Source organism: Micropterus dolomieu, linkage group LG08 (assembly GCF_021292245.1).
Source record: "Micropterus dolomieu isolate WLL.071019.BEF.003 ecotype Adirondacks linkage group LG08, ASM2129224v1, whole genome shotgun sequence".
Classification (NCBI taxonomy): domain Eukaryota; kingdom Metazoa; phylum Chordata; class Actinopteri; order Centrarchiformes; family Centrarchidae; genus Micropterus; species Micropterus dolomieu.
Genome location: NC_060157.1, coordinates 28,843,955 through 28,866,087, shown reverse-complemented (window position 1 = coordinate 28,866,087; position 22,133 = coordinate 28,843,955). Strand labels below are relative to the sequence as shown.

General features: G+C 38.3%; 1 long non-coding RNA gene across 2 annotated transcripts; it reads left to right on the top strand.

The window, feature by feature from the left end:
* Positions 1-296: 296 nt before the first annotated feature.
* LOC123975665 lies at positions 297-21,695 on the top strand. 2 transcript variants are annotated; one of them, XR_006826132.1, is made up of 3 exons: positions 297-425; positions 16,453-16,490; positions 19,783-21,695. It is a non-coding gene; the product is annotated as an uncharacterized LOC123975665 (long non-coding RNA). The 2 variants fall into 2 exon arrangements; XR_006826131.1 differs by having other exon boundaries at positions 16,453-16,494.
* The last annotated feature ends 438 nt before the right edge of the window (positions 21,696-22,133 follow it).

Here is a 22,133-nt window from a genome sequence, read left to right as displayed (position 1 = left end):
AAAAAGGAGAAAGCGATCTTTCAATGCAGCTGCAGTGAAAGCTAGAATTAGCAGGCAAGTAATTTATGGAGCGCCAGCTGGTCTGTAAAGGTTACTACCACAGGATGGTAGTTCAACAAGAACCTAATTAAAATACTACAGGCTTGTTGACACATTCTCACACGAAGATTCTTTCCTGTCTGGTGAGCAAAAAAGGACAGTTTTGTTATTGTTGTTGACATTGTGAAGCCTCTCACTAGGTCTTTGAGTCTGTCTGCCTAATTTGCCTTTTTGCCCTCTTGTCTTTCGCCCTCACAGCACGAATTGTGCGGAGCCGTCAGTGGTGTGAGATGGCTCCCTGCCTGGAGGGGGAGGTCTGCAGCCTCCTGTTTAACCGATCCGGCTGGACCTGCACCAGGGGCAGCGGTCGCATCAAGACTGTCACGGTAATTTACAAGACGTGACATTAATATACACCATATGCACTTAACAGCATCATGCCTACTTTTTCAGCACGGGTAACCCCGGGCAGCTGATAGTGTTTTGTGAAGCCAGAGCTCAGAGCAAGAGGCAGCAAACTCCAGTTAAACAGCAGGTCAGCTCCAAGGTTACAAAGACTGCATCAACACTGAATCACAAAAGGGTTCTGTGTTACCATGTTCAGTGATGTCACAGCTGGTGTTTAACGGGTTTTTTTGAGGGATGTCCAATTAGAACAAATCAAAAAAAACAAACTTCTTGGTATCACTTCTTATGGCTTCATCTTTCTTGGACTCAGCACATAATAATATTTTTAAAGAAAATCATGAGAGGCACAACATTCCCTGGGATCCTTCTTCTGTTGCTCTTTCTGGTGGGAGTTTTTCTTTCTTTTTTTTTATCTGAAACGTGGATCTAAGGATACAGGGTGTCGTGTGGTGTTCAGCTTCTAAAGCCCCATGAGTCAAATGTGTGAAATTGGGCTATATAAATCAAATTTACTTGACTTAAGCATTAGTAGAAAGTGTTCTTAAGATGTAATGAACTTGATCATATCATCATTGGTTCTAATCGCTCTGTTTGGTCAGCAGCCAACAAGAAAGAAATATAAAAGCTAATGTGATATTGGCAATGCAGAGCTCTGCATATAATATCACATTAGCATTGCCAAAATGCATACCAAACTATCTTGACTATCAGCAAAACCAAACCTCTAAAATATTTACCAGTAAAACCCAAATTCTTCTTAGACAAGCTTGAATACACCAGCATCTTACTAGGAATACTAAGTAGGCTCAATTACAGTATCTCCCCCCAAACCTAAAAACCTTCCCAAACTATTCTGTACAGAACCTATTCAGATTTGACCCTGTTGCCAACTAACATCAAACACACAAAAAGCTTGAAATTGTAAATGAAATATACTGTATTTATGGTCAGATGTAATGTAACTTATTTATAAGTAACGTATTTATCCAGGTTATGAAAAAATTCAGTCCTCAGCCTTCAAGTAATTTGTGTATTTTTGCTGTATTTTACATTCCATTTGTATGGCCCTCAGACTACAAACTGTATCTAATGCTAATGGGGATCATGTAAACAATAAACAACAACAAACAGCTGAAAGAAAACATCTGCTGAGACATCACAGCAGATGTGCGGCCACAAGTGCAACATGCTTGAAATTTTTAACCAATGGCGAGCAGCTCATCAGTAGATTTCTGTCCCACTATATTCAATGTTGACTCACCTCAATGAAAGAAACCAGTGTGGGCAATTATCCCAGGTTTTACTTTGAACAGGTACTGTGAAACATCTGACTAATGCTGACAAAATGTGCATTCAAATATGAATATGAACAGTTGATTAAATAATTTGTTCAAAGAAGAGCTCAGATGTTTTAGATATCGGTTTAGTGCTGAGAAAAATAATAATAGCAGACAACCGTCTATGACCTCTCCCTGACTTTGTGAGAGATGTAAATAAATACATAACATGTTACATTTTTAAAAGCCAGCTGGTCCTTTGTAGGCTCCTCTCACAGTGCAAAATGTATACAATGCCTCAGAGCTGCAAATGCTGCAGTGCTGAATGAGGCTTTGCTCGGTTATTAACTCTTATTTGATTCAGCAGTGAAATCATTCTCAGCAACCACAAAGCAATCACACCGTTCTCAGTCTATGTGTGGGTTAACTTGATATTTTAGTTTTTTGTATCATTAAAAGGAAGTTGTGTTTGGAAGCCATGAACTCTAAAGTCGCCTTCAGACTGGCCAGCAATAGTCGGTCTCTGAGCGCTGCTGCTTGCCTGGTCAACGGCTAAGTCGTCATGGATACAGGTCTCACCGTGGCTGTGTAGTTCACACCATACCACTTGGCAATTTCACACTATGCAACTTTATGCTGAATGGAAATGGAGGAGTTGTCGTTCCTTTAAGACCATGCAGGCTAGTTTTCTCACCTGCTAACTTCAGCCAATTATTTTGACAAGGTGACGTTGTGTTTATAACTATTCTGTGTTTGAAATGTCCAATAGACACAATTATATTCCCTCCAGTTCCGCCAGTCTGGTCTCTTAACCCTGGCTCCACTAGTATTTGTATATACATGTTCGTGTTCATCTTTTTCAGTTTTGTCATGTTTTCTCGTGAGTCATGTTATCCTCTGCAGCCACTTGTTGCTTGATCTCTAAAAACAGTTACAACATTAGAAACTGCTCACTGTATGCCACCATCTGAAACCACATTACATCACCTCAAGCAGCAGTGCAGATCTCACTTGTGATGCTCTGTTCAACAGCATCATAACCTCACCAAGAACAATGTCCTTGTCACTCTAAATAATCCAAAAACTCACTGTGAATAATTTTTTATTGAAAACAATAGTCCCTATAAAAACCCTATATCTAAATATATACAGTATGATATCTAAACTTTCTACATGGCTATAGTAGATTTAGTAGAGGGATGTGAGAATATTTATTTTGCACCATTTCATTGAACCAACCCTTTAAACATGTCAATCCAGCCACAAGAAATAGTTGGCACCGACTAAAATCTGAACTGCCCATTGAAGTTGTGCTTTGACTAAACAGTAAAACCTACTTATAAAAGCATTTGTGGGGCAGCCAAAACAAGCTGTAAACATATCATAAATTTTTAAGTTGTAATGGTAAACTTTAAAATTTTGCAAACAAGTCTTTGCCTATACTTACAGCAGATACAGAGCAACATTTGCATTTATTTGGATTCCTGTTTCTGTTTTGTTTTAGTCTCCATGATATTTACTAGCATGTTACTAACTAGTTTGGTGCTTGGCAGGTACCGTACAATTTACTGAAAACAGCTGCCTGCTGTGGTCAAAGTCAACCAAAACAATGAGCTGAAAGACAATATAAAGTTCTGTAGAGCTGAAAGGACCTGCAGTGTCAGGTGACCAGTCACACACTTAACACTGTCAGGGTTTTAGGTGACTAACCCTTAATTTGGCACAAGGCTGTCTTAACTGCTGCTTTGATGCATATTGAATTTTAAGACCATTACCAAAAGGTTTAAGTTTGTCTGTTTTTGTTCCAGCCATAAATGTCCCATTGTTGAATTGGGGAATTCTACAGTTGTAATGGCAACACTGTTTTATATGATCTATTTGGCATATATATCGAAGATTCGATGCCTCGATGGGCGGAGCCTGATTCGACTGTCACTCTCACAGTTGAAACATCGCAGTGAAACAAGGATCACGCCATTTTGGCGATATGAGGGTGCTCAATGTCTGATTTTACATAGAACTAACAGTTTTCTCCCAATAAGTTAATATACAGCCTGTTACAATATACATTTCAATGTTTAATGCTGTAAATAAACATGTAAAAAGAATAAAACTTTCAATAAATGTTTTTAAAGTGCATAAATAAATCCAAAATTGTAACCCTAACCCTGGGGCGTCAGTGAGCATAGGCGTAGGCAAAGCGTGTATGTGTGTAGGGACAGTGGAGAAAAACTTGCTGAAGAAATGGAGCCACAGCTTCATCAGTGTTGTGCCGAGTTGTTTGCACCTCACAAAGAATATATATATTTTTTTTAAAAAGCCAGCTACTTGAAATAGACCCGTGAGGGACCCCAAAACCGGTGAATGGCAGAGAGAGAGAGAGAGAGAGAGAAAATGGTCAACAATATGCCTCAGTTTAGCTTTGGCTCGCAATCGGCGCGCACAAAAACACACATGATTCGACTATCAGTCGAGTACAGGCAGGACTTGACGATTCTGATTCAACTATGTAAATACTTAGTCAAGGACAGCCCTAATATATATGTCAGCAAGAGCATATATGTATGCCAAATATACCTTATATGCCTTAATTGCCACAGGGTAATATTATGAGGCATACTGTATCAGCTGGTTTGCAGAATAAAATATTATTTTGATTGTAATTGTCTACCTTTGAGTCAATAAAGTGAATACATCTGTTCAAATAGCAGCAAATACACATATATATGCCTCAGGTATGAAGATGTCAAATCAAAAAAGAGAGAGATTAAAGGAAGAAGCAGAGGGATCTGACTTACAGAGACAGATTGAGTAAAACAGCACAATACAGCATGTTGAGATGAGATGGCACAACGGACTGAATATGAGAGACTGCTGTCCTCATCATCAGGTACATAAGGCCAAAGGGCAACCTGTGACAGGTTCTGTTGATTTTCATTCTTACTTTCTTTTACCTCTCTCACTTGCTGTCTCTCTGATCACTGTCTGGTCTCTCGCTCCTCTGCCTCGTCCATCCAGCAGCCCTGGGCAGCTGCGTCAGATTTTACGCACGCATTCCCATCCTGGTGTAATTTACTCTGACAGCACACTTAGGTTAGTGTTTTGCTTTTGTACATACATTTACAAAAAATGCAGATTATGTGTTCCACTGCACTTCTCAATTAGCTTTTGGTGAGGAGAATTTTATAGTAGTAGTTAATAACAATGCTGGTGTTTTCTGAGGGAGCAGTGATCGGGGGATTTGGCAGCACAAGAGAGGAGGCATCCTGACCTGAAATGGGAGGAAAGCACATTCTAGAAGATAAATGAAAATGAGAAGTCTATAAAGAGAATTGATCAGGCTGGAGCGTGGACAGAAAGATGTGGAGAGAGAGAGAGGGATAAAAGGCCAGGCTGCCACTCGGCCACTGGCCAGGCTCTGTTTGTCCACATCTGTGTGCAAAGAGAAAGAGAGTGTAGAGAGCGAGTTTTCATTGTGAGTGACTCTCTCTTCACTTGTACATATTCACATTACATAGGAGCATTCAGTGTGACGATGTGGGTTTCTGAAAACCGATAATGTCTACACCGATTATTCATGCTGTGGTGCGTAGGCTTAGTTAGCCTCTAAAATAAAGAAACTAATGTAGATGCATCTGTTCAATTTATTTACAATTCAATTTATTTATATAACGCCAAATCATAACAAAAGGTATCTTAGGGCATTTTTCATATCGAGCAGGGCTAGACTGTACTTCTTATAATAAAACATATATTGTTCTCTAATCAATTAAACATAGGGTTGGGTTTGTTAGCATTTTATCAAATCTAAATCCAGTATCAAATTTAGGTTATACGGTAACTTTAGTTAAGAATGACTTTGAGATTTAATTTAGATCTGAATTTTGTCCGCTAAGAAGGCAGAGACACTTCAGTTTTGAGTAGCAGCCTAATTAATGCTTATGACCTATAGCTACAACCTGACAATGAGATGAGCAGCAGAAGCAGCAGCAGTAGAAGATATGTTGATATAAGTGTTATATATAATTAAATTAATCTGACTTTTACACCTTATTTGTAATTTAGACCCAAAATGTCTCTTTGGCTTACACTTTAACACTGGTCCATACAGTATCTTGAAAGCAAAGAAATAAGAATAAATAAGAAATAAAATATGTTCTGTTTTGTTGTTGACCCCCTGACCTTTCATCTTGTGCCACTATCGGGCCAAAATGTAGAACACAAATACTGAAATCTAAAAGCCAGACTGCCGTGAAATTTACTGAGTGCATTTGTTCTCCTCAGGGGACGAACTCTTTGCATTTTGGACACTATAAGCCACCCTCTGGCCAAAAGTACAAACTTTGCATAGCAGAAATCATCAAATCAAATACCTTGCAAACTTTTAATTTAATTTTTAGGCCAACTTGCTGTAAGAATAGCAAAAGGATCTCCGCCATGTTTAGTTCGTCCAACAATTGATTAATATTAGCTGCTAATTGCAGATGCAGTGTGCTAATATTTATGATTAATTAATTAATATAACCACTGTGTATGTATAACTTTCACAGACCGCTACTACAATGAAAAATTACGCAAATATGAACAAGGAGGTAATGTGTCAATAGATTACACTTTAATCTTTTTGCTAACTGTGGTAAAGAACACTTAAATAATCCGGATAAATGCATGGCACAGTGTACAACTAATACCTTACCTTCAAAGTTAAACAATTTATAAAATCTTTAAAAACTTATAAAGATTTTAATGATAAAAAATTAAATTGTTAATTAAATGGCAGGGGACTAATTAAATAATAATTACTTTTCATATTTTTCAATGTTGAAAACCTCTAAAATAGCATAAAACACATAGATATCAAAGCCGTATATTTAATAAAAACTTCAGTTCAGGTTCAGGAGAGTCTATTCTACAATAAATATTACTGTAGAATATTAAAAACAACATCAACCTGATATTTTGATAAAGTGATAAACAAGTCTAACTGCACCACACTGTAAACACATTCTCCTGCACCTGCAACTCTTTCATAACAGAGCCACTTCTCTGCAGCCTGCCCTCCTGTGTGTGCAGCTCACGGTGGCACTGCCAGGTCACACACTCCAGCCTAACCTGCTAATGGAGTTTGCATATGCAGCCCACTCTACTCTGCCAGCAAACCATTAATATGAATCACTCTCTGGAGACCCCCCCAAACAAGCTGGCAATTTGTCTTCACTAGTGAGCCGCTGAAAGGTGTACATGTGATATTCTCTGTGGAGGAAAACGCATATCAGATGGGAAGGGGTGTTATGAGGTCATTTTCATACACCTGACAGGGGGTTGTGGATGTGAATTGCTAGGTTACACAAGAGCACAGTTGTGTGGTGGACATGTATGAACGCATGGAGGGTGGAAATGACCGTCGTGTGGAAAATTGACAAGTAAGACAGACTGGATTCAGGACAGTGTAAAGATTTTTCTCCATTCATGTGAGCAAGAGGGTTCTGAGATTGCATCACTTGCTCCCTGCTTGGTGAGAGCTCCATTGAGAGCACTACTGAGCTCTGTTATCAGCCTTTAATCACTCAAATTTAAATTACGCTTAGAAATTCAGAATTCAATGCAGACTGCAGACCAGACTATTTTCCCAAATATTATGTTCTTGGCTTCAAATGTTACTTCACAGGCCAAATGGAGCTTACATTATGAAAAGTCAGTGCTTGGACCCCTGATTGAATCATATTCATACTGCAGTTTCATGTGTACTCTGTCCCTCAGACAATACTCGAGAGTAGGTGGGAAAAAAAACTTCCTACACCCACACAACAAATGCCACTGCTGAGCTAGTGTGAAGCCTGTAGAGAAACAGAACAGTTGCAGTTGGCCGTTTTTGCCAAACGAATGCAAAATGAACAGTATACACACAGACATACACACAGCACGACCCAGTAGGTCAGAGAGGCTTGCATCATTTTTTTTTTAGCATTTTCTTTTTTTCTGCTCTAGTGGCCCTCCTCCAGCTATGTGCTCTTTGTTCCAGCGTTCGCCAGAGCAAAAAGCTGGTGAAGTGTGTGTAGTCCTGCCAGTGCTGCTGTAAACATGAAGACATCATAGCCAGTTAGCTCTGCTGGCTTTTTGAAATGATGCCATGACACAAAATCTTGATTTGTACGGGAACAAAGAAGTAAAAGGTGTAACTTTAGGAGAAATAGAGAAAAGGGAAACAGGTGTTTGAATAGAAAATGTTACAAATGTGTTGCAAACTGGCAAAACAAATGAATAATGGACATCAATACAAATGTTCCTGTCCAGTCCAGTTATAAAGGAGTTGTGAATTCTCTCACCTCTTATGAAAGAGGTGAGAGAATTACATAGACAGATGATGTAATTCCACAGTCTTGTTATATAACACTTGCTAACACCTCAGTTATAAAGGCTTCAGTGTGTACGAAAAATGACCAGGCAGCCAAGTCATGTGTCGCCATGGTCACTGCTGTGCTGGCAACCCATCTAACCAGAAACAGACTTCTAATGAGCTTGCATCTCAAAGGCAATGCAATACACTCCCAGGCTCTCTCAGCAACACAACTGTATGTGTGCAGCTTCTTGAAATAAATTGTTGATTAATTGGTGAGGTTGGAGTGTTGTTGGCGACAACAGATTTCTGGTTGGCTTGGTATCATTAGTGTAAAGGATAGATAAGGATGTGGTGTCCAAGTAAGAATAAATAGAAAGCAGTAAGGTTTAAAAGTTTGCCTCAGGTGCACTGCCAAAAATGTCCTACTGTAACATGTCATCCATCTCTGATGATGTGAAAGCTAACGTTGTGGTGACATCATTTCACTTTCCCTCCAGCTGCAACTTTTTTCAACAAATTTCCTTGAGTTGATAAAGTTGCATTTCAAGTGTCGTTATTTCATGTAAATATAAATGCTCTGTATTTGCATAGCGCCTTTCTAGTCTTCCTATGTTGTCTTTGCTACAGCATAGGAGCTGCTGCTATCCAACTAGCTGAACTCCTCCATGCCAAATAATGACTTGAGTTGTAGTTAAGCTTTTTTTTCTGTTTACTGTGGCTCTTAACATCATCTTACACAGAGAGGTGAATACTGCAATAAAACAGAACACCAATATCACAATTGTTCGCTACATGTGTATTCCTATTTAAATCTATGTTTAAAAAAAACATCATCTTTCCATGTAAATATTATGTTTAATCATTAACAACTATGAAATTATTTACTTACAATGTTGCCTCTCTGGCATTTACACAGTGGATGAAGTCATAAAGCAAGTGAACAGATTCAGCTGGCTTCCTGAAATGACTAACTAGGAAGTCCTTCAGCATATCCAGTATCACACACAGTTCAGTGTCTTGCCTTGGCCGGGGATTGAACCGCAGGTCTTTCTATTAGTGGGCAACCTGCTCTACCTCCTGAGCCACAGCAGGCCCTCAAATTTCAATTTCAAAGAAGCAATTTTTTCCCATCAACAAATCTCTTGAAAAGTCTATGAACACTGGACTTTCCTAAGAAGGCTATTGCCTGTCAAACCAAAGTTTAATATTTTGACCTTAGTAATCAATGTTGTACTGTTGCACTGGTTGAGATGTTCCTTCATTATATTGAACACACACACACACTGTAGTTTATTTTGACTCCTACATACACCACCCTGCAGCATTAAATACTCACTCAAATACTGTAAATATACTATATGAACAATTTTACCTTAAACTTAACGCTGTTAAAAGTAGTCTCCAACATATGCTGCTGCTTCTGCTGCTCATCTCATTGTCATATATTTACTGCTGTTTGAGCTTCAGTAGTGACAAAGTACTGAGAGACAGATTCACACATGGATGATTTTAGTCTTTTAATGGGATTTGTTGATAATCAGAAAAATACAGAATATAACAAAACCTTACAATAATAATAAATAAATAATAATACATTTAGGATATAATATATAGTTTTCTGTTTCACAACAGGAAAACACACTGTATCTGTAAAATAGAACTGAATAAATAATAAAATAAAATAAAACTTTATTGTCCACCAGGGGAGGAAAATTGGCTCACCAAACACAAGAAACAACATGGGAAACAAACAGTTTACAAACCACACACAGACAAACTCACAATACATATTAAAAACTAAAAATACTCTGTGGCTTAATCAGTCACTTTGTAGAATTCAGAACAACAAATTTGAATTGAGAAACAATATATATATATTTTTATATTTTTTAGTAAATAGTCTTATATTGGGACTACATATTTGAATTTCTGCTTTTTCAGTAAGCTACTAAAATTAAACAGATGCAGACACTCACACAGTTCTCATACACATTTCTTACTTGCTACTGATACAACATGTCCGATTGCCTGGTAGTGGCTTTACGTTTTTCAGAGAGAGACATGAGACAGAGAAAAAATGCAAGCACAAACGTGGCATTTATTGTCTTCCATACCGACAAGAGGAGACACTGACACCAACAAGCAACAAAACAACTCACTCTGGAAGTAACTTGCTGCCTTTTATACACTCCCTCCTGCAGGTAATTAAGTGGGTAAAACTACTCAGGTGGGAGCACCATCATTTAGAATAATAAATAATTTACCCAAAAACCCAACACCACAGAAAAATAGAGCCCAAAGAATGACTATTTACATAAATACAAATTTCTATCAGTAAATCAATAAAGCATACTCAAAATAATCACATAAATCAGCATTGTTGATGGCTTTACTCCCCCCCCTCTCAGCTTCATGGTTTGCTCCTGCAGCTCTTAAGCAGGTGCTTGGGCCTCAACACTCCTTTGCCTCTGCCCCCTGTTGAAGAGACAACCAGGAAGAGGTGAGTACTTACATTGTTCGTCTTCTTGTTTAAACTAATTTAACAACTAACTGAAATGGAGTAAAAGCAGTCAATACTATATTGTGAACCTTGACAATCCCTGATTGAGGTTTCTTTCCACACAGGCAGGATGGCCAGACCCCCCCTGTGGAACCACTCACAAAGACAGCTATCAAATGTTTCAAAAATTAAATAAACAATCAAAATAACAATGTGTATGGCTCCTGCTTTATCAGTAATCCCCACCTTAATACTCAGTTGACTATTTCAGGTAATGGAACCCCGGTCTCATTACACAACACAACCAGTTTAGACTAAATACAACAATAGTCAACCAGAGGTGCCTTCTGATTAATTATCTTAAGAACTGTTTTGTCTCTGAAAAATGTTTCTGTTAAATTTAAACCACTAGTCTGCATGTAGTGATTCATATATGCTACGTGTGTGCTACACAATAGCATTTTGCACAGACTGATGTATTAAAACAGCACCACTGGATCTTTACCAATGAAAAATGATTATCCTGCAGCTGGTACTGAAGAAAATGGCAAGCAAATTCAGCTTCTGCTGGTGGTGATGGGTCACATTAGCAACCAAATTTTTATCTGTGAGTGTATATTTTATTTTGATACTGTATTTATCTAAATAGCTCATCCTATTGAAAATAAAAATCAATATTTTTGCAGTTGCATTAGCATGTACAGTATGTGACATTTTGTTGTCTTATGATTCTTGTATTTATCACGGAGCTGCTTTCTGAACCTTTTTGCAAAGAAATTTGTATTCTCAGGATGTCACCTTTTAGATAACTGTGATCTGACATTAATATCATTAGGTGCTGTTACCAGCAGCATTCATTTAGCCTAAATAAAGTGCATAATAGATGTAAAGTAGGTTGTTACTTGAACAGTAACTCCTTGTACTGAAGGCTGTGATGAATACTGTAAAATGGTCCCTAAGTAAAACGATGTTATAAATGGTCTTGGCTCTAATATAGTGGGAACATATTATTGAGGAAATTAGGACTGGAGGTCATTTGAGAATTGTTTGCATCTTCAAAATACACTGAAAAACCATGCTAGAGCTTTATCAAATATTATAAATGCATGCTGTGCACCATGTCCTTCAGTGCTCTGCTGGCTTTCAGTCTCATTTGCAGTTGAAATTATTAAATTCTGTGCAAGTGGGTTCCAACAATCATGCACCAGTAATAGAATATTTCTCAGCAGTATTGGCTTGAGAGAAGCAGTTTTACTTTTACTGGAGTTTTTTGTAGCAGTTTCGGCCAAGAGAGGTTCCAATCTGCAATTAACTGCAACTATTATATTTAATTGTTCTAATGCCTTGAATGCACCATCATCCTTTCTTTGATACATACATCAGACAAAAGAGCATAAATGTGTTTTATGTTATGTATGTCTGTTTTACTGGCTCACCTCCAGGCTTTCCTTTTCCAAACCTGTATGTTAAATGACAGTACTCCTGTCATATTGTATCTGACAGTCTCTCTCTGGATCATCAGGGATAACATGTAGCCAGGCTGCTTTGCCTTTGGATGTACATTTACAAAATGACTGACATTCAAACAACGCACATGCTCCTGCCAAACATACACAGAGTACACATAAGTTACACTCTACAAGCAAATATGCTCTTTATTTCTGTAACATTTACAGAACAAAGATGCAGACAAAGAAAAATGCACTCCTTTGGTTTCAACTCATCTGTTTGTCGGATGCTGTGGCATGATCATCAGTCTTGAGAGATTGCTTGTGGACTGATGCAGAAAATATATTGAAAAAGGTTAGATTGATAGAGATGTACAGAAAAGAGAGAAACAACTAAACCAAGTCCCCCTTTCCCTTCCCTTTTTTCATTTGTTATCACAGGTGTTGTGTTATGGAACATAAATACTGCAGGAAGCTTCATGATTACATTTATAGTATCTAATGTTTTTTTGGTGTGCATTCACAGGGCGTAAAAAAAGCAAGTCATTGTTTTTTTGTTTTTGTCTCTTCTTGGATTGTCATCATAAATTAAAATAGGTCCTTTTTCAGCGTTTGTTGCCCCCCCTCTCATCTCTCTGAGACCTGGAGTGAATGTGGTCCCCTCTGCTGTCACTTTCAACACATTTTACCCCACTCCCCTATTGAAGTTCTGTCATTGCCAGGCTTTGAACTGCCATTTGTGTTTTGCCCTGCACAATGCTCGTCTCCAGAGCTTCGTCTGGGGTGAAATTGTCAGGGCCAAAGGCCACATTTCAACAACACATTTTTCTTAATAAGAAATGCAGAAAGCCTGTCTATGGACAGGGCACATTCACGAGTGTTTATCAACACCCGTTTTCAAAGAATTAATGCTTATTGTTTGTGTTTTTTTGTAAATTGTACTTTTACTACATACAATTCCACCTGACCATATGTTCTCTAAACTCCACACTATTTGACAGCTATAGTTAGTTTGCAACAAAACATATGTTCAACCTATAAAATATAATGCATTCTTAGAGATTAAACCACTCAACCGTGTAAAAATACTTGAAATAACCTTCACTTTGACCAGCTAAAATATTCAAATGATTTTAATGCATCAGTGATAATCCTGACATCCTTTGCATTCTGTTCATTTCTTTTAGTGTGAAAATCAATACACAGGCTCTTGAAACTTGCTTGATTTGTGTTATACTTCATCAAATCATAAACATCAAGTCAGCATTAATTTCTGTCAAAGTTAAATTATTGTTTAAAAGTAGTGCACTGCTGAAATTTATCTTCACTTAAACTGACTTGCAGTGGTAATGGAACATTTACAAAAAAATAATGCAGACTCAATGTTCAACAGAATGATCACACACCTCAAGCCGGTTTTCAATAAGCTGTGTATTGATTTTGTAAATAAATGTAAACCAATGTCAGCCTGAAACAAAAACGTCAAAACAGCAACAATTGAAGTATACATGATTTGTAGTTAAAGCTGCACTACATCAATTCTTTCTATAACCAATGTATCAATGTGTCATACTAGTAAACTCACAGAGATTTATCACCCAATTTAGTAGTTCCACTCAGCTATCAGCTTTTTAGCCACTCCTTTAACAGTTTTAGTTTTCAGACATGCAAATTCTGTTAATATCGTTTTAAGGAGCAGGCAGCTGATTTCAATAAAACATCTCTGATAAATTCACTGTACATTACCTGCCCAGCAACAAATGGTAGACACACAAAGTTAGCAACTAGCTGGTGAAAATAATCAAGCATTTAGTTGCCAGATTTGGTGGAGAAGACCAAAACAGAGCTAAAAGGAAGACTTAAATTCACCAGTTGGCCAGAGACACAACTCCAAATTATTGCTAACATTGTTCTGTGTCTACTGTGTGTAAATAAGAAGTTGTTTGCTTACACATTAGCCATGACAACTTTATTAGGTTATAATATGTCAGTGTTTTGTTTAAAGTTGGTTCGGCTGTCCTAAGTGTTTAGATATTATTTTTATCGCAGTTTCTTTTTTGTTATAATGGGCTATTCTCACGTTACGATATTACTACTTTTACTTCATTAAAGGATCTGAATTTTTTGACAGTAGATGTTGTTTTCATCTGTAGCTGCCTCCCAGAAAGAAAGCAGAAAATACAACCAGATGCTTTGTAACTAATGTTGGTTTTGTTCCTCTGAGATACCTCTGGATCCGATGCTTGGATGCTTTTGTACATACTCTGGGCATGAAGCATCCACTCAGGGTCTTCAGTAAGCTGTAGCTGTGCTTGTTAGCCTAATAACAATAACAGTTTTAGTGGCTGGTAATGACTGGAACCTCTATGAGTCTCCAATTGATCCTGTCCTGTGCAGGAGTCCACTTGTTAGGAGAGACGCCGGGGTAAGATTTTTTGTTACTGCTGTGATGGCACAGCACCTGTCTCCTTAATGGCTGTGTGGGCTGCTGGTGAGAATTTTGCAGCTGGAAGTGGCACCAAATATGCAATGTCTTCTTTGTTTCCCCTTGAGCACTGAGCAAACAAGCTGTCTGCTGTACCTGCAGTAGCTTTCCCTCCCGGCTACCAAGATTTCTGGGACTTGTAATGCTACCTTGGCTGAGGATTTTATTTGTGTAATGTGAGGCATACTGTATCTTAAAAATACTTTGATCCTACAATATGCTGTGTTGATGATAAGGAAGGAAGTTAATTGAATCCCTTAATATATTTGCCAATCTCCACTGGCACTCTCTCAAAGATCCAGGCTGTGCACCTCATTTGAACTGTGAAACTTTATCATTTATGCACAGTGCTCAGTGTTTACAAGTGATGATGAAACGAGGGCACCCTGAGCTCAGAGACGAGGTCCAAATGTTTCAATTTCACCACAACATAAGCAATTAGTAAATCGCTTATTGGCGTGCTCCCTGTTTTCTTTCTCTCTCTCTCGCTCCTTATCTTTGAATGTCCCTCGCCCCTCGTGCCAGCGGGCGAAGAATATGTCTTCTAAGTCCTTGGATTCCTGTCTTGTAAACACCATAGGCGTTGAGTTTTGTTTACCGGTGTGCACGGCAGGCAAATAGCCGACTCTGTCTCTTGAACAGTTCGTCCCGTGGGGCCAAACTCACCTTGTTACCCTTTTAATTAGTAAGAGCAGTTAATATTGCTGCTTCTGCCACCTCAGCACTCTGCTCAGACTTCAAGAATCCCTGCAATCGATTGCAAAGGGTCCAGCTGAGACAGGGAGGTGAGAGAGCGAAGGGGGTGCTATTGTGAGAGCAGCTCAGGTACATTCATGATGTTTTTTGGAGAGAAATCAAACAACATACTATTTTCTTTGAAGGAAGCTTAGGGGCGGGTGTATCAATAACTATTCTTTCTCTTTTTTCCTTGGACATGTGGGATCTTACAAGGGATAACAAGGTCTCTAGGTTCCTCATGCACAGTTTCTCCTCTCCCACATTTTCTCTCCCTCGAAAATGAATGTAATCAAAAAGCTAAGGGTTTGCTCTGCAGATTCTATTGTGCCCTGCTTTTATCCCTTCCCACCTCTCGCCGACGTGTTCATTTCTTTTCTTGTTTTGATTTAAAGATGCCGTGGAAGTACTTAGCATTTAGATGACATGCTGCTGGAGAAGTGTGATGGATCAGCGCCTCTTCAGAGGACTGAATTTCTTCGACAGCCAGTCGGCCGGTTAGACAGACAGAGCGATATAGCGCAGGACAACAGGCTGGGCGGGCAGCGGAATACCAAGTCCACCTTGGTGCTGCAGATAGTTGGCACAGCAGAGAGAAGAGCAACGGCTGCTGGGAATGCCAATGCACTGCCCAGACAACCGTCTTGCTTTGGCTCCTCTGATTGGCTAAACAGACCATTAGCTTCCTGATTATGATTAGCGGAGTCATTATCTACCCAAAAGTGGCTCATTCGCCAATATTAAGAAGGCAAGGGAGCTGTTTTCTTCCTCCAGTCAAGGGGAGAACAGCGTGTTTTCATGTGTTCTAAAGATGAATGCAGAAGGCAAGAAGTTGTTGTTCACAGAGAAACAAAGTGGAACACTGTTTATCATCCTGCCCTACAGCTAATGTGATAAAATTTTCTATCTGTGTGATGCCATTGATAGAAGAAAGGAAAGGTCTCTCACTCATTAACGCGGATGATGAGGTGGCTATTACTTGCTCGTATTTTCTGGTTGAGGAGAGAAGTGGTGTCCTCAAAGGTCATAAAAACTGGGAGAGTACACAATAACCTTCAACTTCCATCGTCTCGCCTAAGATGTAATTGGAAGACACCCTATCTTTGCTTTCAGTGGGACATATGCTGAAAGACCAATATGCTGAGGGAAAGTTGAATAAAACGTTAGTGAAGTCTGGTCCTCTGTTCCTCTGATTCGAATCTTCTACTTTTCTTTTCCAGCCTTTGCCTAAGGAGCCGTCGTAGGATGCAGAAAAAAAGTATGTGAGTATTATATGATTTATTTTATTCTAATTGGCATACTGGATGTATAAATCTACTTCATTTCACTTTGACATATAAGCAACCAAAGACATTTTGATTGCTGTACCTTGTGGAAAGCAGATATAATAACTTTTAAGGGAAACCTAATGAACAGCAGAAGCCATGCCTCAATTCTAAGATGTGTAAAGGTTCAGTTTAGCTCAGACCTGGAATGAATGAGTTCCAGTGTCTAGTGTTTAGTGTCTATTCACCATGTATTTTCCAGTACTGCTCTCACCGCTGAGCTTGAATAAAGATCATTCAGGACTTGAAGAAGACATAGTGGGATCCCCCATTTCTCAGGATGCAGTCACTTTGATGTATCTGTGCAAAAGAAGGGAAATCAAAGGGGATTATTGGGAAGTTTTGAAATGCATAAGATTGGAAACTAAAAAGCCCCACTGTGGTTCCATCAAAGGGAAAGGGTACTATCCAGTATCCAGTCCTTTTAGGACAAAGGTAGACCACTGACATGAGTGGTAGGAAGTTTTTGACAAAAGCAATAACTGAAAGAAAAAGCGACATTTTATAAATCACTTTCCTAAATGCTATGGTAACAGAGTCATACAATTTGGTTGCCTGCCTTTCATTCTGTCGATATTCACTTATCAAAAGTCGAGTTTAGGAGCAGGTTAGCCTGCCTCTGCTTGCAGGTTAACAAAAATGTTTCGATTCTTTAAAAACGAGGAAATCTATTAAAGATTACGCTCAGTTCCTCTTCCAAGAACATTGCCAGAGTATGGAAAGCTTTTATATTCTACAAAACCACAGGCATTTGGAATCTGCATGCTTTATGTCTCCTAGCCAATATTGTAAGATTGATTTTCCCTCTTCCACCAAGAAAACAAAATGAATCACACACAATTACCAAGGACAGGGAGAAAAGGGGAATTGAGGGCATCATAAATATTTATTTGCCAGCCCTGGGAATTTGTGCAATTCTGTGTGGATTTGCCAACTCATATTTAAGTGTCTGAATGATTTATAAGGGCAGTGCTGGATGTCACATTTGTCTACTGTCACCCTGGATCATTTATATATAAGCATTTATGGATTTATCCATATAACATATTCATGGCAGAGTTTTATTATCATTCAAATGGATTTCTTGATCAAATGATTGGCTAAATAAAGTAATTTACTGTAGAATTACACTGGAAGTGAAATGTTCTCCATGCAGAGAGAAATATATTGCTTTACAAAATCATTTATGCAATTTGCTTTTTTAAGACATGACATTTTTGTGAAAAAGGAGCTAGAAGATTGGCCTGAAATAAAGACCCTTTCACATGGAACAAGTAAAAGTGCTTTTATATACTGGTCATTCCTTAATAAGACAGAGGTTTTGGTTTACATTTTAGATTTTGTGTAAACCTTGCGTATATGGTATTTGAGACCAAAAAATAAGTTCTGTAAAATATTTTTGGCTGAATTTTGAGAATGGCATTGTTTTTTAAAGAATGTAGTAATTTTTGTCTCCTAAAAAACGTGAAAGCCATTTTTAGAGTTCATTATGTTCAAACATCGACTAACCATGCGTATAATGAGCACTGGAAAAAAAACTGGAACCTCTCTGATACATCTGATGATTAGTGTCAGGTGTGATTGATTAGGCTTGATCCCCAGGAGCAGGTTTGGAGACACCTGATTAAGATTATGTCATTGGATATATAAGTGAGATACATCTGATGACATCTGTTGGGTGGCAAATGTACATGTTTGGTGGGTTGAGAAGACTATGCAGTTTGAATAAGAAGATCAGCAGAGACATTGAAGTGACTTTTGAGCACTTCCTTCATGCAAATACGTGAATGTATAATCAGTTGAGGAATAATCACCATCTGCCTTGTTGTTTTTCTTTGTTACTTGTAGTATAGCCTTTTTCTCTGCTTGCCCATTATATCATAGCACGGTGATGTGTTTGATTAAACATGTGTAAGTTATCATTTCAGTTTATATTTGTATTACTTAATACATATGCATGGGTAGTTGATTGGGCATAATAAACCTTATATCTTAAATTTAAAGATGAAAACATCATTGAAGGAACCTGTAACTTTACACACAAAATGCCCACATATAGACCCGTTTTCACGCAAATTTTCATGGTCCTAGGAATGAGTCTACATTGCCATTTTGGCATCTGAAAATGTCAACCTTGGCTTGTCATACTTGCCGTATATCAGATTCTGTTTATGTTAGAGTCCCATCAATCAAATACTTTATTTTTAGCTGGAAGTATGGAAACGTCCATATGTACAGTATATCTTTGGGGGACTGCCTGGGACCCCAAAACCACCCATTTATCACTTTTTTTTTCATTTTCAAATTTCATGGCTCTAAGAGTTACTAGAGATACTGAATGGCTTCCCGCCTAAGACTTTTTTAGGAGGTGAAAATTACAACATTCGCTGTACATAAAGAGCCACAATGCTAACAGCATATTTGGCACCTCCTGCACAAAAGGTACGCCTACAAACAGCGATAAGGTAAAAAGTAATATCAAGGAAGAAACTTTTTTTTTGTTTTCATCACTGATGGATGAAAATTTAAAAATTAAACAGAATAATTAAAATTTATTTTGTTTTTGAAGCCTTAATAGATGACCATTGTGAGCTTCAGGGATGCTCACGACCTTTTCAAAATGTAGCCCCTCATTATCAGTTCCATCATTTATTAGATAAGAAGTGGTGAAATGTGGCAAAAGTAGAACTGTGGAACTTTGTTGCACAAACATAGAATGACAAGATGTTCATTCGGGGCTCACATTTAATTCACTTTAAGTAAAGTGTTTTGCTGAGGCTGGCACAGATGAAAATTGAAAATACATGGGGCGGTGGGAGGCCTACACTACGAGGGTTAAAAAAAAAAGTAGAATATCCTCAACAGATTAAAATTGGCTCGTCCAGTGTTTTGTGGTTTATTACTACTAACTGATTATATTTTTGAATAAAATGATAATTAAGTGATTTAATGAATGTATTTCAAGAAGGCTGAACATTTAAGTTTGTTTTGTGCTGCAGTAGCCACATTGTATGGTAATGTGTATTCAGTTAGGAGTTGTGTTACAGAAATGTTAACTATGTTTGCCATTGTGACTTTTACACAGAAGTGACTTCTCCAGATGTTAGATCAACATATGAAATTGTCAGCAAATTTTTGTAACGAGGTGCATATCTTAAAGTGGCTTTTGAAACAACTGTGTCTTGTGATGTTTATCTTTTTTGTCTTTTTTCCATCCCTCTGCAGGTTCTTGACATCCGTGCTTCAAAAGAAACTGAGGCCAATCACTACACCAGAACATTGTGTCCATTTGACAGTGAGGCTCCCAAACTTCACACAAGGCTTGACCTTCAGTAAAAAAATTTAAAAAACACACAAAAAACAACAACCCAGCTTCTCCAATCACCTCAGTAAAAGACTCAAAGCAGACACTTCTGAGAACTCTGAGGAATCTCAAGTGAGCAGCATGGTATACCATCTGCACTGAATCTTCAACGCAACCAAAATCACGGACACACCATAGAACAAAATACCTGTGAGGAACAGTTATCAACAGGGCAGTGGAATATACATTGAAGTACATTACCCTTTTTTGTCGTTGTTATCCAACATCAGGTCTGCAGGGAACGGCTCCTTGAAGATTTTTTGTACCTTTGTGGCTTGATTTAGTCTTGTCAGAAGGTCTTTCAAAAGTCAGCCCCTTCATCTTCTTTACTATCCCTGCTATTAAGCTGTCCAGGGTTATACTCCAGCCAAGTTTCTTTAATGACAGCTCGCTGCTAAAGAGCTGTGACTTTACAGAGGTTGAGCCAGGCCGTATCATCCATTGGATTCTTGCCTTTAACACGTTTCTCTCATTTGGCTGGGTGAACCTTTACAAGCCCGTAGCCTCCAAAATCTCTGCATATACACAGGACGGTTGTGAAGGACATTGTGTAAAAGCTTGAAAAGTATATTGGAATGTCACAGAAGAGACAACATAGATGAACTGACTGGCTGTCCTCAGTGAATGAAGGTGATTATAGTGAAATGTGGACATTTTGGACAACTTAGCTTATAATTTATGTTTTTTATGTGGTGCCAACATAGACTAGAAGAGTATTTTTTGTCAATGATCCTCACACATCTTGTACACACCACTGGAAACATTTAGCAGATGTGGACCCCTGGCTCATCTTAATGTCTCATTTAATGTCTGTGTGTGTGTGTGTGTGTGTGTGTGTGTGTGTGTGTGTGTGCGCGTGCGTGCGTGCGTGCGTGCGTGGGGCTGTGTGGCTGTGTGTGTTTGTGTGTGTGTGGCTGTGTGTCAGTGTGCGTGCACATCCAGAGATACACTGTGAAATAAATAATATCGAATGCATTATTCATACTCTTGTATATTTTTGGGACACGCCCAGACCAGAGCTCACCATCTGGCAAAAGAAGCCTTTGCGATTTTACAGATGTTAGATCTCATTCATCTCTTCACGGATGAATCCTGGGTTCACCTTTTGTTTTCTTTCTTGTCCTTTCTTTAGTAAATTGAGATATTTATATTGGGGGGAAATATTATTGAAACTGGGGACCGATCTACATTATATCACATAAGTTAAATTCTGTAATTATAACCAATTCATGTGTGATTAAATGTATTCAGAATACTTGTCTAAATTGACTATATTTTGATATGAAATGTTTTGACCAGCTGAAAGTGCTATTTGCTGATTTCAGATGCTTGATATATTTGAAATTATGTATATGTATATATATATATATATTCAATTAATGTATTGTTATGTGGGTCTCATTCCAAGAGGAGATAAAGAAAAGTAGGAGGACAAGAGGCATTCTTCTAAGAGAAGTACAAGAGGTGGACACAATAACACGAACACCAGTAAGATATTAAAAACACAGAATAAAACACAATCCTTATACCACAACACAACAACCTACAGTTTGGTCTGCAAGATCTCTCTGATGCAGTTTAAAAAAAAATAACCTTCAAGGAAGTAATGTTTGTTGCAGGGTGATTGCAATATATTGTACAGATGTTCCTATTAATGTATCTACACGTTGTTTTTTCATTTCTTTGTACTAAAATTTCCTGTACATCCCCATCTTAATGTATGCATTTGAGGATATAAAGAGAGTGTCCGCTCCCGGGAGCTGCGGAGTGTGTATTTGGTGTGTGTGTGTGTGACTGTTTTCTAGATCAACAGTGCTCTGTGTAGTGAGAAAATACCTATTTCCACCTGATCCCATACCTTTGATTTCATGCTTCCTTTATTTATCATTTCTTTGGTTTGCACTAACCATAAATAAATTGTCCCTTTGATTTGAGTCACTGTCAATGCAGGAGCTGCTGCTGCAGCTGACCTCAGCAATGCAGTGGCAGAGTGGATTTTATTAAAATCTAAATAAGAACAGAAACAACAAATATCTGGACCTTCTCCACTTGTGGTCAAAAAAATGTCACAGTCTGACTGTAGGTATACATTTATACCAGCAGATATCATCAGACTAAGTTCTACAAGTTCTAGTACTGAGCCACATGCTCTTAACCTCTGGTGCACTGTAGTGAAGGGACTATCTAGGGCCCAAGCTGAGGGAGTGTCCTT